At 43.9% G+C, this 21,491-nt stretch overlaps 1 protein-coding gene across 11 annotated transcripts in view; it reads right to left on the reverse strand.

Moving 5' to 3' along the window:
- Nucleotides 1-21,491, reverse strand: part of FAT3 (FAT atypical cadherin 3) — a 420,625-nt gene that overhangs the window by 332,817 nt on the left and 66,317 nt on the right. For 6 of the 11 annotated variants that reach the window (XM_066989902.1, XM_066989899.1, XM_066989901.1 and 3 more), the window contains exon 1: nucleotides 18,478-19,517. The exons of 1 other annotated variant lie outside the window; for it this stretch is intronic. The gene's annotated coding sequence lies outside the window, so the exon portion shown is untranslated. Of the gene's footprint in view, nucleotides 1-15,887; nucleotides 16,040-18,013; nucleotides 18,149-18,477; nucleotides 19,551-21,491 lie in introns of those variants that run through there. 4 more of the 11 variants (XM_013178098.3, XM_066989897.1, XM_066989903.1 and 1 more) reach the window with 4 other exon arrangements.

Here is a 21,491-nt window from a genome sequence, read left to right on the forward strand (position 1 = left end):
AAACATTCATCAACTTAATCCACCCATGTGAAAATATCAGTCCGCTGTTTTCATGGAGCTTTATGTGAATCACTTTGAGCACTGCCACGAAAACTGCTGCTTCGGCCTAGCATGGGAGAAGATGCTCTCAAGTAGAAAATACAAGCAATATACCGTATGCTGCTGAGGAACAGCCAGCCAAGGAAAATGAGAAATCCTAATGGGAAAATCCCAATTCATAACAAAATAAAGGGCTGTGTCTCTTCTGTGAAATGGCACTATTAAAATCCTCAACAGGCAAGTCACTGTGTTACCGCCACTTTTTACCAGAAACACATCAGCATCCTCTCTCCATACTGCAGTACCAGCTTTCCAGGTCCTCTGTAATCAGAAATCAGCTTTCCTGAGAAATCTGCTGCAAGCAAAATGCTACAAGCAAAACAAAATAAAATGTACCTTCAGGTTAGCCATACACAAGGTTATAGACTCCACAGTAGCAGACAAGCACCACTATATATATATATTTACAAAGCTATATGATCAGGAGAACCTAACGAAAAAGTTGTGCATATCCCAGGCAATAATGTAATATGACAACCTCATGCTCCCACTCCATTTATTTATTTATTTTTAGAGAAAGCCAGGGCTGAGACCTAATCTCAAATACACAGCTGTAAATCTAGCTATGTCAATGGTCTATGAAGTTTGTGGTTCAGTGCTGAAACACTCAGTTCCAGCTAGAAACAACATATGACACACACACGCGTACATGTGTATGTATACATAGCATGTGTGTTTGTGAATGTGCTTTAGTTCTGTATACACAAACACACAGTTTGTATAATTTTAAGTATAACTTCAGGGTTGGCACTGGAAAAATTGGGCCTTCCCATCAGGCAGCACTTTCAGAGTTTGATTTCACTTCAGATGTGGTATGTAGTACTGTAACAATCTCCTCACTGAAGTTATTCATCCATCCATATATTTATATGGCCATCATCATTATATTATTGGAAAGTCCCAACGGACGAGCTATTAAACTGCCACTTGGACTACCCAAGAATGTTTTATTCATTTACTGAATTCCTTTCTTCTGGGATATTTGTTTTTAAGAGCTCATAATACATACATACTTAATGCACAGGAAATGTAATGCGATAGGTTACAGAAACAAAGTACAAAGCGACCCACCGTAAATTAAGAGGCATTTCTTTAAAGGCACTTCTTGTCAAAAAAATGTTATGGTTTCGAGTGAAGAGAAAGATTGTGATTACTCAGGGTTGATTTTGAAACGTTTGGGCAGGAGCTACTCCAAAAAAGAAAATAAATCCCCTGATACTGCTCAACACAGTCTGAAGAAGCGGAATAGCTCTTTAACAAGAACAGAGGCTAAAACACAAAACCTTCTAAATACCCAAAGAAGCAACATGATGACACAGAGAAGGAGGCCAGCATCTTTCCACTCTAGCTCACATTAAATCCTCTGGTCTTGAAGTAAGAAGAAAGGAATGGAGAAATAGAAAGGCCATTGATTTTTAACACTCTTAAAAATAAACTTGAACATCATTGAGAACTCTATGGTCTCGTATTCAGTTCTCCACTCATCCACTTGTCCTTTGTTCTTTGAACAAGAATTATCTATGTAATCCAAACCTTGTAGAGTAGCCACAGGGACCTGTAGGTGGCTGGTGCTCCTTAGAGGAACTGGGGGAGGTACGAGCATCATTCTGTTTTTTCATCTCAGCTCTGTCAATCTGCAGCCTGGGCTGCATCCAAACACAAGGCCCTACCAGACTGGGAACAACAACTCAAGTCCCAGGGACTGCCAGGATTCCCACACATCAAAATTGTGGGTCTGATTCAGTGTGCAGACACAAAACAAGGGCTGTATGATCCCCTGTTTGATTCCCTCTCCCAAGGCTAATTCTCCTAATCCCAAAGATCTCTACCCCATAAAATACATGAAAAAGAAAACAATATATATATATATACTCTTGGGTAAACTCTAAAATTATTAAACAAGTGCCAAAAGGACTTTTAGAGAACATAAGGAAAACAACAGGTAAACTTCTTCAGCAGGCAGAAGGAATAAGCTTTTAGCAAGACACAATAGGGAAAAGAAAAATTTCCTCTCTCATCCTTCAAGCTCAAGTATGCCCAATGAGATAAGAATATCTTCAGCTGACCATTGCATAAATGATCTTAGGGAGCGTGAGTATCTAATACAAACGTTTAAGAATTTCTACAAGTCCTTTGAAAGGGAAGAGAGAAGAACCCAATCTGTCCTTCACCTCCCATCTTCAGCAGAAGGACCCAATAAAGCTCTTATCTAAAGGATCCTCCAGGCTTCAGTATGCGGGGAGGAGAAAAAATATTTTTTCAATTCAGATGAAAAATTTATGAGAATCAAGGTGTTTATGAGCCTTTGTGCATAGGGGTAAAAAAGGTCAGGAAACAGGGTTTGGTCTCATTTAAAGGTTTTTAGAATGATTTTTATTTTTCCAGAACAACCTGTGAAAGTTAGGCTGCCTCCTCAGACAGGACAGGAGTGATGACCTCGAGGTATGGAATAATACTACAATTCAGAAATACTACTCTATTCTCAGGAAAGGAGTCACAATTCTCATTCAAATGGTAGCTATTACAGTTCTATTAAATAAGCAGCTTTACAGCAAAAAGGTGTATATATGAAAACATAAAGGACCTTTTTTTAGAAGGCAGGAAAACATTAGCTTCACATGCACATGACAAATAAATAGTATGTATTGAAGCGATGAAACGGCAGCAGGAACAGCAGCAGATTTTGTTGTAAGTGACCTCAATCTTGCAAGTAACTCCTTCCTATCACTCAAATAATGTCAACATCGGCAGCAGTCTATCTGTTCTTATGGTCTAATCATCAGAACAGCAAACCTACAATATCGCCATGCGGCTCCATCCACCTGAACGGAGCCTCTTATTCTCAGTGCTATTTTCTATCAACAACAGCAATCTGCCCCTACAAAAACTCCTGCATGACCAGGTCACGTATACCTGCCAAAAGCACTCTTGACTCTTTTTCAGTTGTTTCCTATTTAAGTTCTACATCAAGCTGCAACATCGATAGGAAAAGATGTTTTTCGCAATGCTGCCAATGTCACGACATGGAGGGGGGACCCGTGTACGTCACTGCCCTCTCCTGGAAGGAACCCCCTCCATAGTGCAGAACTATGGAAAACTTCAGAACTCATGGAAATTAGTATTTAATGCGTGTGGAAGACGGTGATCTAGGAGTCGGATGGATGTCTGTCTACCAACCTTAGGCACAGACTAGAGACAGTGGTGGATTTTATCCTGTCCCCTCAATGCGCGCGCAGTATCATTAGCATGTGGTCAAATGAGAATGGGGGAAAACATCAATAATGGCACATTATTAAAAACAAACAATGGCACATTCTCTAGTCAGATATCTTTCCTGAACTGCACCCAGATGTACCGCACAATAACTTACCCAGCTAGGAAAGGCTTACAATTTACTGGCCAGGAAAAGAAATTAGAATATACAATAAGAATATAGAGTTTGTGCCATATGGAAATGAATTAAAAATGCATGTTCAACTGTAGGCAGGAGGGAAAAAAAAACACCTGACTGACATCGACGGTAGATTTATGCCAGGGGATATATATTCACAGGGCTACCTGCTCCCTGATGAATACAAAGATACGATTTTCCATATAGATGATTATATCATGATGTGTTTATCCCAAAAGAGAAGATGAAGACAAACCAACCATTTCTGCAGAATAACCCCTTGCAGGAGACAGCGCTATAAATCCTAACCTTCCTTGTAGCTGCAAATCCTCCCGCTGCCTGCATCTATTTCACACGAGAGAAAGGCCGCTCAGCATGTAGCGAGTGTAATTCCAGGCCGTCCCTAGGAAGTGAAGATTTAGCCACCCAGCCGTATGTTGTGAATAACTGGGGTCTGCTAGCAGGTGCTGGGGATTTTTCCATACGACACCAATTTTGGACAAGGATCAGTTCATCAGCAGATGCTGATGATACTTGTGAGCAGGAGCTGGGCATCGTTTGTCTTTCTGGGGAACTGCTGCAAAGGGTCTCTGGGACTCTCCCTTCCCCCTCGAGGATGAAAAACAGCTTGGGGAAAGCGTAGGGGGGGGGGGGAGAGGGGAGGAATAATTTGCCGCCATGTGAGACTTGTCAAAAGGGAATTCCAGGGAGCAACCTTACAAGGGATTTGAGCTTGTCCCTTGGTGGTCCGTCCCGCTGGAAACAAAGCCTGATGGCCAGTTTTTATGCTTTATCTCCAATCCCCCCTGGCTCCTGCTTCTTAATCGCTGTAAAATGGGGAAGCTCTGGGGCAGTTTCAAAACGCGCAAGCTATTTCCACTGGGGCTACATGCTCCCTCATGAAACACACTCAGAGATGCTATTTCTTGCTTATTTGGCTTCTCTCTCTCTTTTTTTTTTTCTTTATCTTATAAGCCTACTCTGACCCTGTTCAGGGAGCACTGGTTTGAAAGCCCCTTCTAGGTACAACGTCACAGTAAAAGATCCGGGTCTTGTCAGTGCCACTCATGTCACTGCTGGTCCTTCCCATCTCTCCCTCCACCACTGATTTGGGACCACAAATCAGCATCCTGGGACCCCAAATCTGCGCCCCGGGTGGCTGCCTGGCACAGGCAGGCAGAACCCCAACCTGGCACTGCATCAGCTGGGACTCCAGCGGGATTTATGCTGTGCAACACAACTGGGCTGTTTGAAAAAAAATTGCCCTTACTATACTGCAAATAATAAAGGCAATTAAGACCAGACCAACTTTTGTAAAAGACCCTGGAGCGAGCTGATCTCTAATTTTTATGGCTGGTGACAGGCAGCAATGGAAGGAGCTCCAACCCAACGAGAGATGTGACACAGCATTGAAGCAAATGTGCTGGCCCTGCTGATGAAAAAGCATCTCCCGCCTTTCTCACACAAAGCCCTGTGAACAGAGTCTCTTCCATGGCAGCTTCCCTTCAGACCCACGAGTCCTAGGTGCTGCCAGCCACTGCAACCAGTCTGCTCTGTGCTCAGGATCCTGCACATACTCCTCCTGACAGTTTGCACTATCTTGTATAAACTATTTGGCTATAGTTTATAGTAAGAAAGAAGTCTGTCAGATTTACAACTACTGTTTCCAGGGCCATAATAGGTATATAGGTGTAAGGACTGGAGTAAGCTGTTACTCTCAGGGGGAAAAAATACTACATATCTTCCTCAGCCGCTCTGTGTGTCGAGGCCGGGCAGCTCAAATGGTCCAGACCATTATATATGGGCAAGAGGCGGCTGCTAGGAAAAGAGATGAATATACAAAAGTTCTTCCCAGTTGACAGCCCCATATTAAAAAAAAAAAAAAAAAAAAAAAACGGAGACCAGGAGAAAAGATTACAACGTGGCAAGTCAGAGTAATGACAGTCCAGTGAGGATTTCACAAAAAGGACTGTGGAATAGGGGGGCTAGAACCAGATGATCTCCAAGGTACCGTCCAACCCAAACCATTCTATGATTCTACAAATACAGCATTTCACCCCGCACCAGAGCCCAGCTGCAGGTTTGTCTCCAAATGACTTGCCAAGTAAGAGAGAAGTGGTCTCAGCAGGACTGCACCCTGCGGTGGCAGTCAGTGCTGCAAGGGCAGGTACGGATGGAGGCCATGGGAACAAGCGGGGGCAGCCAGGAGAAGGATGCACAGAGACAGCGTGGGACCCAGTGCCCCTAGCCAGCACAGTGCCATTTACCACGTACAGGAAGAGAAACGGAGGCAGACACATGTTCTTGACTGTGGCACAATGAGGATCATTCTCCAGAAGTTCGCCCTGGGTTGCTGATCCTCAAGTTTCTACCATAAAATGATAGTTCTCAGTCCGTGCCGGAGAAACACTCAAAGTGAGCTGAGAAAAGGCACTCAGGCACTGCCTGAGCAATCCGGGGTCAAGTCTGCAAAGAAAACATATAGTGGATGTATCCAAGTGAAGTTTATAGTGGATGTATCCAAGTGAAGTTTAGAAAATAATAATAACAATTAAACACAAAACTATTTGAGAGATAGCTAAATCTTATGACGCTGAAGGAGAAAAAAAGGAAAAAAAGCTTTTTCTTTCTTGAGGCTAGGAACTGGATTGTTGTTTTTGCAATGCTGTTTCTCTTCAAGATGGCTGTGTCACATGGCAAGAAAGAGAGATCATACTTGAAGCACAGGGAGCAAATATTTTGATTGAGATTCTCAACAAGTTTAAGATCTGAGAACGAAACCTAGATTTAGCAGCACTCATTTTCCTTTTGATAGGGCAGGAATCTGCAGGGCGCTGGCACCTGCTGCTGCACAGCAGACGTAACGCAGAGCTGCCTCCAATCCTGAGCAACCCACTTAAGATGTCTACAACCAGCTCCAAATGCCTACAAGGGTCTGACTTCCAGGTGACGCTGAGCAACCATCTTCTGAAACGCAGATCCCAAAAAACTACCTCCCGCTGGCCCTCTTATAATTAGCCTCTGACAATTTGGACCAAGCCTGAGCCATCAGATGTCTGTGTAAAACAGACAGAAATAATCACCAATGAATACAGCCACTGGTTTCTACATCTTCCTGTGCAAAAAATCAGAAAGGCTGCGGTTGTGTTTTCTTTTTTTTTTTTTTTTTTCTAACAGGCAGCATTTAGAGAAAGGGCCAATGCCACAACTTTTTTAAATTACATCCAGTTCGGGCCATGGAAATTGGTTAACCTGCCTAAGTAAGAAGCCATGCAATCCCTCAGATAAGCAGAATCCACACTGCAGACATTGCACTGGAAATAGAAAAGCTGATGGAGTTAGACTTAAACTGAACAAAGCTACTACAGAAACCTACACATTTCCTTCCCAGGCTATGTGTTAAGGCCAAAGCACGGCAAGGAGCAAAGCTTTCCATCAGAGCTGGTCTTGAAACGTTACCTGCATTAAAAGAAGTACCTGAATCTATGCCAGGCGCTGATTGCAATTGTTTTCACCGGGACATTATTCATTATTAACACTATTTCTGATGCACAAGTTAGTGCTGATGGCACTAGGACAGATCTGCATGAGCAGCTCAGGAGAACCTACAATACCATCTCCACCGGGTACCTGCACCCCGGCCATCAGCCACCGAGGGACAGGCACAGCACTGAAAGTCTTCAGCACGCTGAAATTCCCACCACATCCAAACAACTTACCCATACTGAAACCACACACACTCCTGCCCCAATCCCCCAGTGGTCAGCTCCTGCACAGATATTTGAGATGAAAACCACTTTTTAGCTTACCAAACACAAACTCAACCCGCTCTGGCTTCAGCTTTCCAGCTCGGCCAGTTCAGTTACCGCAGCAGGGAGTCCCTCGAGGGCTGTTGCGTGCCCAGGGAGGTGAAGGTCCAACTTCGCAGGCACAGCCCAACAAAGAGCTCCGAAGAGCAGAGATCCCTATTTAAAGCTGAACCATTCTCTTTTGTTTATTTACAGTAAAACCATTAATTGCCAATCGTGTATTTGTTTGTTGGAAAACTAACACTCCAAAATAAACACCAAGTTGAAAGACCATTCCCAGAACACTGAACGGTATCAGGAACAGTGCTAAAAATGTAAATGAGAAACATCAAAACACATCATGATCTCAACTGAAGGAACAAACAATCCATTATTTCTGTGCCAGAAAAGAGGTTACCCATAAGCCGTCAGCTAGCTGCACAGTTATCTACAGTCCAGCAGTTATTTATGTCCTGGAGAATGACAGACACCACTGTACAGTATGTTGAAAATATCTTCGTGGCAATCAGCATATGGCAGATTAAATGAGGTATCTCTTAGCGCAGAGTCTCAATAATCACCTTGGAAAAGTGCCTTTAAAATATTTGGCATTAGAGGCAGAACCTCAGAACGAGTACCACAGCATTTATTCGTATGTCAAAACCACACACACACACACAAAAAAGTATATGTATTTGTTTTAGCCCTCTTCACTAACAGAGCTCCATGCTCCCCTTGGGAGAAGGATGAAATTCCCTCTAAAATCAAGGAGTGCTGCATGGAAAACTAGTGAAAGCAGCCTTACAGAGCTAGGGTCTGTCCCTTCATCCCCTTGAAAGGTGTTTAAAACAGGTCAAGTGCCCCAGCTGCCTGGGAATCCCCCCAGGCAGCCGCACAGGGAAGCAGTAACTGCTCCAAAGGCGACTGTTCTTTACCTCCTAAAATCCTTACGGATTCAGGACTTTCCTAAAGCGCCCACATCCGCCGGCTGTCAGCAAAGCCTTGCTTCCGAAGTGCCTGCATCCACTTTGAAAAGGCTGCCCTTGAGCTCCCCGATCTTCCCACACATCTGAAAGTAAGGTAAGCACAGGCACTCATCCCGTTGCCAGATGAGGAATCAGGCATGAACTTGCCAAGCCCCTTGCTCCAGCCACGCAGGACAGCCCCCAGGCGCTCCCGCTGCCAGCTCTCGCTGCCTGCCTGCACTGCCCTCTGTACCTGCACAAGTCAGGGCAGGAAGGTTTCCCTACGAAGCAATGCTCACCAGCACCACATGGCTAAATGTTCAAAATCGGGGATCAAACACTGATCTTCCTCACCCCGTTGCAGTGGGTACCAATGAAAACCTGTCATTTATTCACAGTTCATGAGCTTGGGTTTGGTCTGCAAAATGACATCTAGATCTTGAACAGTTAACTGGAGACACTGATAATGAATTGGAAAGTGTAATGTTAATAATAACAAGAACAGTATCATGACTCCGTTATGCTGTTGAAGATGGTAGCCCCTGGGAAGAGGAGGGTCACCTCTTCATGCCTCACCCTTCTCCATTTGCTCTCCTAGAGTCAGGATCACCTGCAAGCCCAGGTCAAGCTGCAAAGCCTGCACTCTCAAGCTCTGGACAGAAAGTCCGTGCATGCCACATGCACACCAAGCACTGGTTAAGGTAGATCACCCAAACACACAAGACGGGGCCAGGCCTGGTTCCTCTGGCCATGCTTTCACCCTGCCTCCTCTTTAACCCCAGTCTGCTGCCTGTCTCCTTGGTCTGGACTTCTCCCCTCCTGCTGGGCGCGCACGTGGCAGTGGTGCCACGCCAACTCGCCGCAAACCCTGCAGGTGAATCTCCCTAATGAGAGCCTCGCCTTCCTTTCCACGCTTTGACAAGCACCAAAATCATTAGCAAGGTGGACACCTCGCAGCAGACGAGGCATAACATCCATGCCAGTGCTCGCCAAGATGAACGGGGCAGGTCACTCCTCCGAACCCCAAGCCACATGTTGCTGTTCTCCCACTGCCCGTTCTTCTGACAAGAGATGGGGAAGGTTGCTCACCTGAAAGTCCCTGAAATTAAAGGACTCCAGCCTCAATTAGAGCTGTGAGCTCACGTCCAGTGAGGCTCGTTGCTGCTGAATTTAAAACTTCAACTAAAAATGAAGTCTCACGTATCAAGGCACTGCTTGCGTGCAGTTCTTCTTCCTCAGACTCCGCTGTGCGCTGATTGGAAGCCAGCTGCCATTTCAAGCTGATGTGCCTGGAAATCTCCAGAAAGATTTTTAAAAAAAAAAAAAAAAAAAGCTTTGCCAGACAGCTTCAGGTCACAAATCAAAGTCATCAGGAATAATTTAGCCTGAGATGAGGCTGCTCTATCTGTTTCCTCTATACTTTCAAGATGAAAGTAAAGAACAAAAATGTAAGAGTTACAAAATTGCAACATATCCACTTACTAAAACAAATCTAGCAATATTACAAATCCATACAGCAAGGAAAAAAATAGAATGCGTGTCACACTTGTGAAACTATTGTGGATAAGGAGAAAACGTCTGTGGATATAATATATTTCTAGAACACTTTTATAAGAGAAGGCTCTCAATAGCTTTTGGCATACGAAAGCCACTGTAAGGACTGCAATAAAACTGAGTATACTGTAAAAGAGCCATCTTGCATTCATCCCTCGAATTTATGTTCAAATGCTCCCACACTAAATTCTGCATTCTGTGGCTTTGGGAAAAAAATGATTTTATTTTATTAAATGAACTATAATATATATTGTTTCTCTGAAGAAAAAGTATCGGTAGGAACATAAACTAAGTAGTTCTTTTCACACTAAAAATAACTGGTTGAAACTTTCAAACTGCTTTCAGCACGTGAGCACACTCAGCACTAGCAGGGGGTTACGCACACACGTACAGCCCGGTTCTTGTGCCCGGCTGCCCTCACACCCCATGTAACTCACAGCCTGTGACAGCTGCGGTCCCTTGAGAGCTTAAATCCTTGCTGTTGAGTCCAGAGGATATTCTAAGGCCCAGCATGGTCTCAAGAACACTAAAGGATTATTTTTTTTATGACATGTAAAAAGTACAGCTCCGGAACAGACATTCCTCGAGTGCATGCTTTCCAGCGAGCAGAACAAGCAGAGGGGCTGCAGGACGCAGAGGTGACAGGCACAGAGATGCTCGCTCCTGAACAGCATCAGCGATGTGCCACACCGCATGGGGCATCCCTGTAACAGCCCGGGTCCCACAGCCTGATGACTGCCGACTCCTTTGCCAGAGCTGCAGGCACAACTGACCCCGAGAGCTGTCACATTCCGGCATCCACAGCCACGGTCACTTCATGCCACAGCTCAGTGATTGTGGCAGGATGAGCCAGCGTGGCCACCAAAGCGGCTGTCCCATGCTTACCCCTTTTTCCTTTTTTTTTTTTTTTTTTTTTTTTGTGGATCTGTTCTCACTGGGGATTGAGCTCGCCATCACAAATACTCCTGCAAACAAAAGGAATGGGGACAGCAACGGGTCCTGGGGCAGGCGGGACGGATCCTTTCCATGTCCGTGGCAGCCCAAGCTGTTTCTCAAACAACAGAGTTGAGGCAACCAAGATGGTGTGCAAAGCAGAAAGTACCTTCAGGAAACACACTGAACACTATCAAAACACCAAAGTCTCAAATAGACACGTGAAGTATTTAAATGCTTTCACACCCATAACAAATTTTGTTTACTGCCCAGCATTTAAACAGCTTTTTCTTTGCTATTGTAAGGTTGTTCCCAAACAGTGTGAATTTGATGCTACAGTGAATAGTAGCACTTCAACTCCTATTTACAACCCATTCAGCAACATAATTCCACAAATAACATGCAGGATTTCCACACTGTGAAATAAAACCTGTTTGGGGCTCAAAGGAAGTTGTGCAAACTAGCTGACGAAATCACGTCCTTTTGTTTCTCCTCTTTAACATAAAAAAATCAAAGGAAAAGGAGAACCCTTATTCAAGTAACAGGAAAAACTTTATTAAAACCATTACAGCCACCCAGCCTTGTTAATGCCATGCAATGTAATGACATGCAAATGTCATGCGTGTAATGACATGCAAAATGCTCAGTATCCAGGGAAACAGCGTCCTAATGAAGTTGGAGCCTACTGTATAAACGCACCTTCTAAATCACCAACAAGAATGTCGATTCCTTAGGGGCTGGCCACTTTATTAGTGTGACACCCTGATAGTTTCGTCATGCTACAGCTTCAAAACAAAAAGCTAACAAGCTACTTTTGCATAAAGAGCCCTTTTGTCTGCAGTGCAGGGACAGCCCCTTTTTAGCATCTCGTTAGATACAGAGCTGCTGCATGAAGTAGCACATGGCTGGCTTCTCTACGCCTATATTCACCTTCATGAGAGTTTTTCAGAAATCTGTAATGATGTGCACTAATTAAACTGCATAACCAGCACAAAATGAAGCAGAGATGCTGTTTGCCACCACTTCTCAGCAAACAAATTTGCAGTAGGAGAAATTCCGAAACCTTCTACTTTTCTCAGGATCCCGGTGGTCTGAAATCCATTTCATTGGCACCAAGCTCTTTCATAAACTGACTTACGATCACATTATTAAAATTAAATTGAAAACGATCAGTTACGCTTTGACATCTACTTACTCACAGGGATGTTTTCTAGGAAAACAGGCAGGTCTAAGGTAAGGAAGCCAACACAAAATGCACTCCTACTCTTTGGTGTAGCACAACATTAGTGGGCATTTGGCCCACTATACAAAATCCGTAGTTTTTTCAGCAACCATTCATTTATTCTCCTGATTTCTGTGGCAGCTAATTTCACCCAACAAACCACTGAATATAAAGCAGTTCCAGTCAGGTTCCACTACCTCGTCGCTTCATGACCAAACTTTGGTATTCCTCCCTTCCAGTAAGTGTCACAGCTTAATAGGAGCACATACCTTAACATTACTGCTTCTTCCATCAGATGCCCGTCATCTTCTCCGTGACCTTTTCGTCCTGGCAGAACTGAATTCCCTTTGGCTCATTCTTTTCCACAACTGTAACACCCTTTATAAAAGTACACAACCTGAGCTACGAACAGGGTTTCCAGCGTGGCCTCAGGACGAGGGAGCCAAGTGGTAAATAACCCAACTCCCAGCTGCTACCCAAAGGCACCCACAGTCATACAACTCCATATGCTCTACCCGATGCTGTCAAGCATGAAGTTATATGGTATAAAAGGCTCCATCGTCTTCATGCTGCTGCTTCTTTGGTGCCCTGTCCCTTCGATTTTCAGAAGCTGTACTCCTTTCCTGTTGCAAGCCTCATTGCCTCTGTACTCAGATCCTAAGGCAACTTGTCTACCTCTCCCTTTCCACCCACACTGCTCTGGGGGGTCTCCTATCATTTCAGAAATGTTTACATCTCTAGTAAATTCTGTCGCCTTTCTCACACCTCCCCTCTTCCAGACCATGGTGGAGCAGACCCTCATTTCTCAGCACCACAAGCAGCTTCATCTCCTGAAACACCTCGCAGCTTTGCCTGGTGCTTCCTCCTCTCAAGCTCTGAAGCTCACTTTCACGGACCACACAAACTGATCCTGCCTGATTAACCTTTTTAGCTGGTTCCTATGCCTAAGACATCTTCTTAAAAGGCTGTAGAAATTAGGGCCATAGCTTTCTCTCACTAGTCCTTTTTTCTCTCTCTCTGTCAATATATCCCACTTGTACAGCACGCCCTAATGGTAATTTCTGCATTGTATCTGTGTATCTGAAAATCTGGCTTGTAGTACCATAATTATCTGACGCTTCCCTACATCTCCCTCTAGATTGCTTTCATTAAACCCTCTCCATAATTTTATAAACAGGTTTCCAGACTAGCTCAAAATGTTATTTTCTCTAAAGGCATCCTCTTGTGCACACTGGAAGCAATTAAGCAAGTGAACTTTCTCATCCCCGCTCCATTTTGCTGTACCAGCTCACCCACTTCTCCAGCACTGCTTTTTCTAATGCCTTAAGACCAGGAGTGACCACAGCAGCGATCCTGAGAAGATCAATCCTCTCTCAAAGGTCACATCAGAGCTGGAATTCCTAGAAAGACTACACCAATGAAATCAAAACCCAGCAACAGTCAAAACCTGTCAACACTCTAGTGAGAGCTAATGCACATCAGTTGGGCATTTTTTGTTTAACGCAAAATGATCCTTAAAAGTTAAAAACCCAACAAAAGCTGCTAAATTTAGAAAGTCTAAGCATGGTGCAAGAAGTGGACATCTCAATACCTTCCAAAATACCACTACTTATGCAGATTCACTGAGAACTTATCAGAAAGAAGCTTTAAAGTGAGGAGATCTGAACTCGTTTCATCTCTAAAATGCAGCTGCTGGGTGCAAATCCACAAATACTGACTTCCATGAAGGCTATCTCCAAAAGGCTGGCTCTACCAGCAACACCATTTCCAGAGGTACAGGGCACCTATAGCTCCTCTTCATTCATTGGGAACTCTGTTGTGTAACCTGGTCACTGCCAGGAGAAAGTTGAGCTCTGCACCACTCTGTCTTAGCTTGCTTACTTGTGGTTCATGCTTAACTGCCTGCTGTGAGTGTTGTGAGGTTTTAATTAGTCTTGGTCTGCAGAACACACCAAGATCCCCCGGAAAAGCCCTACATGCACTCACAGTATGATGACTGCAAGATAATTTTCTTGGCACCGCTGGAGTAACCAGCACGAGCAGCCAGAGGACAACCCCAAAGACAACCCCAAAGTACTCTAAGCACTGATCTTTCTGCAATCCTGGTCTGTAGCCAGATGATCAAAAGTTTCAGGGGCAGCATTTTCATGCAACACATGATGAAACTGATGTAGGACTTCACAGCGGTTTTCTTGTACAGCGCTGGCAAAAACATTCTCATCAGCATCTTTCAACAAAAATAAAGAAGGTCAGAAAAAAATCCCACCTTAAAATGGCAATAATAGGAAAACAATAGAAATCAACAACACTAACAAAAGCAGCATATGGGTTTTTTAAATATCCCAAACAGCTTAAAGTTGCTCAGACTTCTGTATTCATTAATTGCTCAGGACGCAGATTTATTTATTTATGGCTCAGAAAAGAATTCCCAGCTCAGAGGCTTTCCAAAGAACAGCCCTCCCCAGTTCTGCATGGCCACCTCAGCCAACTCACCCTGCCGTTTCTCATTCTGATGCTAATGCAGTTCAAACAACCCAGCCCTGCATTTTTTATGTATGCAATAAGCCTATCTTTAGGTCACTTAGTTGTGTCAGTTTAAATCACAACATTCCCATAGAGAAAAATCTGATCATTTTATTTACTTTCGGGGAAAGAGAAGGGAGAAGAAAAAAAAAAAGTTCACTATAAAAACGCTTTTTTGTTTCTGGGGCCTAATTCAAGTCTCACTGAAATCTGCATGAATTAACAGCAGTTAAACCCATGAGAAACAACACATTCTAATTAAGACTTGCACAGCTACCTTCAGCCAGTATACCCTGACAATATCTGACCAGGCATAGGCATATCATATTATAAAATTCCATATATTTTTAGGTTTTATCCAGAGATTGCTGGAATAAAGGCTGAGATCCCACTGATCTCTATGGGCTTCAGTTCTCTCTCTTTTGTAAAATAAGCCTGGATTCTACTGCTCCAGCTTTCACCAGCATCCGCACGGGGATAGTCTCAGGGCTTCTCACAAGAGGAAGAAAACATGAAGTTGAAGCCATCCATGAAAGGTACTGGATTTTTTCCAGATGTGGAGCTGTTTTTAATTAATTTGGAAACATCTGAAGTATTTGTTCATTAAATATGCTTTGCATTTCACACATACACATAAGAGAGTAAAGAAACCTAAAACTGAAGCCAAAATCATAATGTCTTATTAAAAAGACTCTTGACATCACTTTTAGCAAAATTATGCTTACATGCAGACCACTGCTGTAACATGGCACATGGTACTGAAAGCATGTGGTTCCTGCACTTCCCTGTCCCAGGAAACCTCACCTTGACCTGGAGGAGCCACTGACCAGGAGCTCTCCCCCCGTCCCTCAGCCCCACAGCTCCAGGTGCAGGATGCTTCCCGGTGTGCCCACCACCACCACCCAAGGCACTGCTTGCTCATAATACCCATCCACTAGAAAAGGACGAAACAACTTACAGCAGTTCAATGTGCCAAATCATTACCTGGCAAAAATGTGGGGTATGATCATAGGGAAGAAGATTCAAACAGCCAGGAAGGGCAGGAGAGACATTTCATTCAACACTTTTCAGATCTTGAGCCAACGCGTACGAGCCACCCACCACTAACTCCAGTTAAAGCACTCTATGAACGTGCTGTGGTCACCTACAGCTGCAAGAAGCAAACAGAAAAACTTACAGCCTCCCGCTTTTGTCAAGTTCTCAGCAAAAAGATGCCTGTACCTATAACTTGGTAGTTATAGAGCTCCAGCCTGACACCCGAGGCAGGGACCACTGCCACCCAAGCTGGGAGCAGGGAGATTGGGTGCTGCAACGACCCGGCAGCTCCCGGCACAGAAAACCACGGAGCTTCCAGCACAGACAAAACATAGATATAACTTCTACATCTAAAAGTGCAACTGGATGCTATTTACCCCAGAAGCGCGGTGCTCCTCGAGGAAGAGGAGCCGCATCAGCCCATGCTACGCCCCGCGCTGCCACCACTGGGCTGCTCCCAGCATCCAGAGCACCCAAGTTAGGTCGGACGTTTCCACCGTACGCTGCAAACCGCTGTGTAGACATCATCATGCCGAGCGCTCGGTGGTGACACACATTACCATACCGCAGCTCTTGTCTCCCCTCTAGTGGCTGGCCCACCACAACCGCTCACAGGTCTTCTGCTGCCGCTGCCAGCGGCGCCCAGGGCCGGAGCGTGTCCCCCGGCACGGCCAACCCGAGCGGCGCGGTGCTGTGGTGGTGGTGGTGGTGGTGGTGGTGGTGGTGGTGGATCCTCAGCCCTCGCCCAGTGCCACGGTTGGGATGGGATGGGATGGCGTGGCACAGCGAGAAGGCACGGGGAAGAAATGAGCACGTCTGGCAGAACCGCGGCGGCTCTTCCACCGCCTTGGGTGCCCAAGGCTCCCGTTCGTGTCGTGAGGTGACCACAGTCACCATTTAGTACGAAGAAGCTACTTTTGTTACTTTCATAACAAAATGATTTATTTCTCAGGGACCTGAAAGAATCAGGCATTTGGTCACTAAGAAACATTCAAACTTTTCCTGTCCAGAGACCAAGTTACGTGTCTGACAACCATGGTTTTGCCACCAAGGGTCAAAATCAATTCTAGTGATCACCAGACAAGTCAATGTCTCTGTGATCTTTAATCAATTTTACCAAGCACTAAACGGCATGTGATGCTCTCCCCATTCTAACAACGGCACACAAACATTAGGAAAAAAAAAAAAAAAAAAAAAAAAAACTTCACATTTCTTCACAAGTCATCTTTAAAAAAAAATATCAAATTTCTTTCCTTTGGTTGCCAGTGCTAAAATATGCTAACAGCATTAAGGCAAGGGACGACTTGCAGAGCTCACAATCTGTATTCAGCATAATTAGCAGATGCCAATTTAACTTATTACTGCTTCTTCCTTTCTATATTATAAAAAGGATGTCAATGAAAACCTGTTATCTAAATGACTGTTTTCTCAGTGCTGATATAAAGCAACAATCATGGGAAAATACAGTCACAGAGCATGTGTTGGGAAATATCTGATTCTGAAATGACATTATAAACAGCGACATTATAAACAGCTACTGTAAAGAAAGAAATTAATGCCTTCAGACAGGACTTTCCTCTCTTCCTTCACACTTCAGATTTTCAGACTGTTTTTAAACAGAACTAATTACATATGTGGTGGCATTCCTAGTTAGTCAAATACGCGAGACAACATTCAAGGTAAGGCAAAATCAGTAAAGGAGGTTGCTCAACTGTCTCAGCTACTGATTACTATAAAGCATGAGAAACAAATACCCTTAAGATGCATTTTCCAGTCAGAGAACTAACAGTAAGTAAGACAGAACAGAAATACCTAGGAAGAAACCAAAGCAAGTCTTAAAAATAAGCCTCCTCCAAAATGGCAAATAATGCACTGTGTCATAGCTAAGGGGACAGCTACCGAGTGCACTTCTCCTGTCTGCAAAGCTAAAACACATTTCATAAAACAAAGCCCTCTTGAACTAAGAGGGAGGCTGTTGAAAGATGCATACAGCACACACACATGCAAAAAAAAAAGCAAAGCACCCCAACGTTATGGATTAAGTAGGTTTCTACCCCAGAAACGATATAAAGATCCAGTCCAGGCATCACTTGCTACTACTTGGGTTGGCAAAGATGCCCTCCCACTGACATTTCTGCACATTGCAACGCAGTGCAAAAAATATTTTATTAAACTCTCTTCTGACTATCAGGGCTGAGTTGAAAAGCCTTGTAAGGCTATGCTTCTCTGCAGCTTTATTCAATTTCAGCTGTAACTTCATTTGTTACGCTGAACAGAAAGTGTAAACTTCACCCTTCACAAGAGCTAAGGAAAAAAAAAAAAAAACCATTTCATACTCTCCCGTAAGTAGTATGTGTAAAGCACGGACCAGAACCGCTGCACACATACCCCCAATTAAATTGGTCTCTGTGGAAACTAATAACTTTCCACAGTATGCACTGTAATCCAAGTAATAATTTTAAACAGGCATAAGCTGCAGCGTGCTGAACTAAGGCATTCTTACCTTGCAAAGAGTGCTTGAAGATGTTTAGTTACAGTAAAAGAGGAGAATGTGCACGCCGCCAGGCATTGCCCATGTACGAGGGTGCATGCCTTGCCCCACACATGCGCACGCACACACCAGCCCTGCGTGTGCTTCCTAGGTAGAGAAAGAGGAGCAGGAAAGATAAGCAGCAGTGATAATGCCCCAGCTTTATGTCTCAATCAGGGGCGAGTCAGGCAGGAAGAACCATTTGAGATGAAAAAGGGGGGAAAAAAAAAAAAAAAAAAAAAAAGATTACTTTTCTTCCTCTGGATGTAAAGAGCTTTGCCTGGATGATCTGTTAACACCTTAACACAGAAATCTTCATAACCCACCTCCCTCACCAGCCAATTAGTTGCACATGTCAAATGACTGCACAAACAATGCACAAAGACTTTAGCAATAAAAAAAAAAAAAAAGAAAAGAAAAAAAGAAGAATCCCTTACCTTTTAGTCAGAGTAAGTGACAGATAACAGGCACGAGAAACTCAGTTGGCACAGTTGCTGTACATATTTCTCTGCGGACTTCTCTTTAGTGGTCCCAAAAGCACTGAACATAAAAAAACTCCAGCCTGCCTGCTTCATTCTTCAGCAACAGAGATACATGCTGTCACGGTAACAAGCAAAAGCAAAAAGAACTACAGATCTTAGGTTTTTAAAGCCTTTGTGTTTACGGGGAAGAAAAAAGAGGGAGCAAGGGAAAGAAGGAACAGAGCAAACACTTTTTCTAAGAGAAATCTGGTCTTGGCTGCAGAACTAACCACAGCACAGGATCGTTCAGTTTGAATTTCCCTGTTTCCGAGCTCCTTGGGAAAAAAAAATCAGTCTTTAGGAAGGAAAAAAAATCAAATGCATGGATTGGGGGAAGGGAGAGGAGGAGGAGGAGGAGGGTACTGCTCCTATGTGACATACATATGGAATGAGCATTAGAACAATGCTGACAGGACAGCTAAGCAACTGCACTCTGGGGCAGCAGTTTTCAAAGCAGAGCTTTTGCAGCTTTGCAGAAAGGAGAAGAAAACAATAAAAAAAAAAAAAAAAAGACTCCGCAAAGGGGGAAGAAAAAAAAAAAAAAGAAAGAGAAGGAAAGAAAAATAACAGAAAAAGAAAGGAGCTGTTAATTCAAGATGAGCTGCCGGACTTAAAAAAAAAAAAAATAATAATGAAATGAGTTGCTTAATTTTTGAAAGGGGGGTGGGTGGGAAACGCCGCGACTGCTTTCCAGCGACGCAAGCAGAAGCCTTGGTGTCTGGTGCACTTAGATTTTATGCGGCGCGCAGCGGGTCCCCTCCTCCTCGCCTGCCTCCCTCCGCCCTCCCAGCCTTGGAAGCTCTTGGTCCCAGGGGGCCGGAATTCCAGTGGACCCAATTAACACTGTACTTCGCTGGCTCCTTGGTATGATCGATATTAAATAAGCTGAGTTTTAGCAGCACTGAAAAATAAAGCAGCCATGTAATTTGTGGCTGATGGAGGCTGCGGGTTTTTTTTCCCCCCTCCTGTTTCCCTACTCCCCCGGTCTCAAAAGGATCCAACACGGGAAAAAAAAAAAAACAGAAAAGCATGTGCCAGCGCCAGTGACACAAGCTGCATCAGATATTTGTTAGAAACTTGATAGAAGCAGAACATCGGCTGCTCATTTCACTAGCTTCGCCAGGACTTTATTAAAGTGGATTTACAAATCAATGGAAGGAATCCAAAGGTTCACAAACGGGCTCTTTCATCAGGTCCGCCGCCTGGCGTACAGGAAGTTTGCTGAAGGGGTCTGGGGGCTGTTTCGCCAGCACGCTTGTTTCAAATGGACTCCCAACAACATGACTTGTTTGGTTTGGTGAAAGAAATGCAGCAAGAGGTTCGCCGCTCTAAGGGAATGCAGCCTAGTGTGTTTACTGCTTCATTCCCACAGCACGTGCTGCAAGGCGCCCTACAAATTGGGAATTATTTTAATTTGAAGGGGGAAGTGGTTGGGAGGCAGTAACCTTCTTTGCTCCTGTTTTCCCTGATCTATCAATCACAGATTGCCACGTAAAAACAATCTACTACAGGCTCTCTCTATAGAGGAAATGCAATTACTAGCATTAACTCTTGCCGTCACAAATTAATACAATACAGTCCACAGCCAACTGCCTGCAAGCCATTAATCAAAGAATAAATGGGTGGTTTGCTTAAATCCAACCTGCCCGAAATTCTCAGGTTAAGAATGCCCCTTCCCCTTTCCAGATTTCTGCTTGTCTGTGAAAGTCAGCAGTGAGAGAAGGCAAAGAAAAACAATTTTATTTGCTAGGTCCAGGACAAATGCAAGCTAACAACATCCAGCAGTGAACCTGCTTACAAATACAGGGTTTTAGTACCAGCAGTCGCTTTTGCTTTTTTGTTTCTGGGGCAGCCATAACCTTCAAACCAAACCTAATAAATAGCACTGAGCAAGATCCTTGACTGAACAGCTGGGTTGACCAGTGACTTGAATCCATTTTGTTAAATTAATGCGAGATTGCGTTTCTGTATGAGTAAGATCAATTAAAAATACTCATAAAACCATGCTACTAAAGGCAGTGAAGAGTTAAATTAATTAACTGAAAAAGCCTCCAATTAAATAATGCTAAGGTTACGATTCTAGCTGAGGAAGGGAAGAAAAAAAAAAAAAAAAACAAAAAACAAGAGCAGGATGAAATCCTGCTAGTCAGTGACTACAAGTAGTAGCTCCAAATGCCACAATGTTTGTCACAAATTCTTTATGATGCTTAGTAAGATCTTTTACAGTTTGACCAATGTGGATTATGCAGATATTCTGAGCAGTCGTCAACCGTCCCACCAGGTATCACAAGCCAAAGGCTTTTTTTTTTTTTTTTTTTTAACATGGGAAGACCCAAAAGAGCACCAGTAAATTGCTTATGCAGACAAAGTCCATGTTTCTTGAGCTACCGTCACTCCGGGCTCCTGTACACTTGATGAAGATGCTGTTCTTTACATTTATTGACTTCACACATTTAATCTAGCTGACTTGTTTTTTTTTGGTGCAGGAAGGGTCAGGAAGGAAATATCCCTAAGTAACGCAGCACTGAGCAGTGAAATGCTGGGTCAGAATTTGAATGAGGGCAAAACACAGAAACATCTGCAGGACGTCAACGAAAATGCTGCAGAACCTCATGCTCCATAGCTGTTATTGACCCAGCGCTGCAGCACATCAAACACAGTCCAGATGAAGGATTTAAAATGAGAATCAAAGATCACTGGTAACAGTAACCTCACCGTCCAGAGTCTAAAAAATTACATTTGCCCTTCAGTCCCCTATTCTAAATTTGGAGGCAACGTGAATTGGTTGAGCATCCCCAAAAGTGGCCTCAACCTCGTATATTATGCTTCTCTTCGCAAGGGACCAAAGCACTTTGCAAGAGCTCTGCATCACCTCTCGATGTGAGAGCATACACAACCCACCTGCCAGAGGAGAAGTGCCCTCCTTCCAT

Source organism: Anser cygnoides, chromosome 1, assembly GCF_040182565.1.
Source record: "Anser cygnoides isolate HZ-2024a breed goose chromosome 1, Taihu_goose_T2T_genome, whole genome shotgun sequence".
Taxonomy (NCBI): domain Eukaryota; kingdom Metazoa; phylum Chordata; class Aves; order Anseriformes; family Anatidae; genus Anser; species Anser cygnoides.